The 4,335-nt window shown below is 47.5% G+C and overlaps 1 long non-coding RNA gene across 1 annotated transcript; it reads left to right on the plus strand.

The window, feature by feature from the left end:
• The first annotated feature begins 435 nt into the window (after positions 1 to 435).
• LOC109294551 lies at positions 436 to 3,459 on the plus strand. The gene is made up of 2 exons (XR_002096557.1): positions 436 to 1,917; positions 2,885 to 3,459. It is a non-coding gene; the product is annotated as an uncharacterized LOC109294551 (long non-coding RNA).
• Positions 3,460 to 4,335: the final 876 nt, after the last annotated feature.

A 4,335-nucleotide genomic window follows, 5' to 3' on the forward strand; every position in this document is an offset into this window, starting at 1 on the left:
AAATTCTCCAAGCACGTTGGGCTACCCAACGTCACTCTTCAGATCATCCCCACTACAACTTGCATTGCAGCCTGCAGGCACCGGTGATTCTTACAATGGGGAACGTTGCGAGGGGACCTTCCATTTGGGTCTTGCATGCCTATTTCCAGCTCACCTGCAACTAAGCCCACATTTCCTTGGTTCTCTGCCAGCCTTTCCCATGACACGGCAGATGAATCCGTTTGGGTAAATCCGATAGCTTTTATTAGACCAACTCAAATAGTTGGAAAAATTCGTCTTTGCAAGCTTTCGGGTACAAACACCCTTCATCAGGCTGAGGAAGCATGCGAGTCTGGGGCACCCCAGAAGCACCATACCTAGACTCCTGGTGGCCCCGGCGAAGTTTTAGTATCGGGCCTCACTTTGCCAGAGATAATGATAATAATAATCATTATTTTCACCATTGTCAGACCTGCTTTATGTCGGGGCTCTGGGCAGCCGCCCGGTTCGCCCAGGCCTGTGTCTGGCCCTGCACACCCCAGTTACTTCTTCCTCCAAAAAAGAATAAAGCCCCCACATGTCTGAGTTTACCTCTGTGGCCAGGACCTGTGTCTGCCCCCAGCTTTATAGGCTCTTACTGCTGCTCTTTTAATGTCAAGAGAAGAGTGCTTCAGAAAACAGCTCACAGTGCTCTTGCCAGAGAGAGACAGAGTCTTTGCTGCCGGAGGCAGGAGTTGCACGCTGGCTGGTATCAATGCCTCTGAGGCGAGTACAGGTGCAAATCTAACAAGACAGGTATAAATGGCAAGGACAGAAATAGAAGCTTGGAAACAGAACCATTCCCCCAGGTTGACGCTCATGCCTGTCGGTGGAGCTGTGCCCAGCAGGGGTCAGGTCCCCTGGGCAGGGGGGGAGGACGGTGGGGGGGAGCGAGATGGTAAAAGTGGCTTCACAACCTTTTTTTTTTTTTTTGTAGTTAACGAGCCTGATCCCAGAATCCTTTTACAGTCCTAGATGTCCTGTCAGAGTCCTTGGAGGAATTTACTTGAGCAAGGATTGAAAATCGGGCCCTGACTGCAGAGCCCTGGATCCATTAATGACAAATTTGGTGCCAGAATTTGAATAGGTATCACCAGGTTTGTCGGGCAGCTATAAATTCACCTTTGCATTGATTTATACATTTTGAGCAGCCTTTAAAAACGTTGAGCTCAGTAGTTCTCGCATCTTAAGTTACAGATCCTTCCATTTTATTCCTTCGCCAGACACTCCAGGGTGAGCTGGTCCCAGTTAGCTTGTCTTCTCCACTGTTAATTACTACGTTAATGCTGACTTCCATTTCAGCTCGGGCATTAATAGGAATACATTCTCCTTCCTGTCTCCTGCCAGAGATCTGTTAAAGCCCCAGCAGACATCCCCGATCCCTTCCAATAATTTTCAGCCCCCTGGAGCCTAAATGGGTAACAACAATCTTTAAACCATTGACCAAATTGATGGGCAATGTGATAAACAGTGGCAGAAGTCTGATGTGATGGGGGCGTCATTCCTGCCACATAAATTATAATCTGCACTTTTCTTTTCAGAATTCAGCCTTTTACAGTCCATTTTCAGCAGTAAAGAGCGAAATATTACATTATTTATTTGCGAGGTGCTAATAATGTGTACAAGACATAAAAGCTGATGATATTGTGGAGAGCTTATAGTCACAGGCATGAACACAGAGAAGACAGAACGCACTGAAAGACCCAGAGGAGCAACTAACTTAGATTCTTTCTCTAGTTTGTGCCTTCCAATTGTCCCATCATTTAACTCCCCAAATGATTTCATTCTAGACAGAGTTTTGGGGTCTCCTCTCAGTTTTGGTTCAAACACTGCACTGGAAGGTGTGACTGCAGCTTGGGAAGGACAGACCTGACCTTGCCTGACAATACCAGTAATAGTGTGGGTATAAGAGCTCAGAAGAGCCTGAAGCACTTGCCGTGGAGCTGGGATAAAGCTTGAACAGAGCTCCATATTGCCATGTCCATACTGTTAGTGGTACCCGAGCTCAGGTCATTAGTTTTGAGCCAGCTTAGGTAAGTTTTTATGAGCTGCAGTCACTAGCCCAGCACCACTTCTAGCAGCCACACAGGAAGCAGCCCCCCGTCAGTGTAGAGGAGGGCTAGGCTGTTGTGTAAGCCATATGAAATGATTAGCAAGGGGTAGAGATACTATCTTACATTACACCCACTTAAGGCCTCACCCTGCTGCTGTTACAGCCCGAAGGCTCCCAGGGAGGTGGCAAGGTCTAGGGCAGTAGTTCCCAAACTCTGACAGATTGCGTACCACCAATTTAAAATGATACAACCTTAAGTACCACTAGCAAATTTTTGTCATATAAACTACTTATAAAAAATCTGTTAACATGTACCAGTGACAGGTTGCTTGTGTACCCTGGTGGTATGTGTAGCACAGATTGGGAACTGCTGGTCTTGGGACATCCTGCACCAAGAGTAGTCTTTGTGGAGGTTTCATAGATTTCTTAGACATTAGGGCTGGAGGGGACCTAGCAAGATCATCAGGTCCATCCCCCTGCCCCAGAGGCAGGAAGTCAGCTGGGGTCAGATGACCCCAACAAGATAATCATCCACACGCTTCTTGAACCTGTCCAGAGGACATCACGTGCTGGCATATCTGAAGCAGAGGAGACACAGGGCAATGATACAAGCCTACAAATTCTGTCACTTGTTTAGTAAGAAGCCGAACCTGCCCATTAGAGTACATTGCAAAAGCACAGTGAAATGTCTCAGTTGCCCTGAATCTGAGCTGTATAGTATCATTGCACAGTGAATTGCGCTTTGAGTGTAAAAGCATTTCTCGTTAATGGGGTCATTGCAAAGGCTGAATCCTAACCCTGTCATTTTCTAAGCTGCGGGAACCTTCAGCTCTATCTTAAATTGCACCAAAGAAGAGAAATCATTCTCGTCTTAATAAAATGAAAACTAGGCAAATGTTTTAGGGCTTTACCTATTTTCCAACTGCCATAACAGCCATAGCAAAAGCACTCACGTTGCGGCCCTGACGAATCTGTGAATTCTGCTAAATACCTGTCATCAACCATCTCAGACAGGGCATGAGAAGAGGAAGGACTTTAGCGTTCATCCTGTTGAACTGTTCAGTATTACAGTCCTGTAGCCATAGCAAGAAGCACTGCCCAGTCAGGCCAAATAAATGTGTGATATCAAACGGGTGGGTGGGACCAAGCAATCCGGCAAGATGTTGAGTCATCCTAACTCTTGACTTCAGTGGAAGATGACCATGGTCTTGAAGAGACACTCAACACCTTTCAGGAGCTGGGGCCATTTCTGGTGTTTGTTGTGTGCCTTAATGAAAGGAATGCAGAGGCTAGAATGCAATTATCTTTTCTTCTTATCTTGTTCCAAAGCCCCTGTAACATCTATATTGTTTCAAAAACCAAATGCTTTAAAAAAAAATAAAAATCAATAGCAGTGGCATTCTCATTATCACAAGCCAACAAATAATGCTATGTGAGAGAGAGGGGGAGAGGAAGGGAAAGGAAAGGAAAGGAAAGGATGGGTGAGGAACAGACTCCACTTCCCAATTTGCAAGGGATTATCCCTAGCACAAAGAAAAGAGGCAGCTTGAAAAATTACAAAAAAAAAAGCAAAAAAAAGCTGGTCCTGTCTCGAGCCTATCTTGTATTTTCATGCAACGCACTATAGCATGCACTTAGGTTGCAGCACTGGCTTCGGCTCCTCTAACTCAGCAGTACCAGTGAAAGGGCAGCTCTCAGAATGGAGGATGTGGTTTCTGTTAATGCAGAAAGAAACAAAGACCAAACGCTCTCTTCTGGGCCATTTGGCACGTTCCTGCGTGGGTGAGGCGTGCAGGTGACTCTGCAACACCATTCCTCCACAGATCAGGGCCTCCTAATGAGGCTCCTTTTGTCCACGCGGAGCAAGGGAGCAGTGAGTATGTAGGACCAGTGAGTTGATAGGTCATGAGGGGTGCAAAGAGTCCCTTCCTTGGCTTCAAGAACCGAGATGTAGAGCTGCCTTAGGGAAAATGGCGCCCTGAGCAGACTTGTACTGTGGTGCCCCCCACTGCCTCCTCCAAATGTTGGCAGTGCTGCAGGCAGGCAGGGGAATGGGGCACAGTCTGGTGGCAGGGTGCGCTGGGCAGATGGGTAGGCACCGCTATTGCCGCCCTCATTACCCAGCCCAGCTTCTCCTAAGAAGCAGCTGGAGTCAGGGGACGGGCTGGGCTGGGCACTGCTCTTCCTGCCTGGGGTGGGGATTGGCCCAGGGGGCTGGGGGAGAGCACTGCTGTGAGCGTGGACTGCTCTCATGCATGCATGCA

The sequence above is a fragment of the Gavialis gangeticus genome, unplaced genomic scaffold (genome assembly GCF_001723915.1).
Source record: "Gavialis gangeticus isolate Ggan-Ray unplaced genomic scaffold, GavGan_comp1, whole genome shotgun sequence".
Taxonomy (NCBI): Eukaryota; Metazoa; Chordata; order Crocodylia; family Gavialidae; genus Gavialis; species Gavialis gangeticus.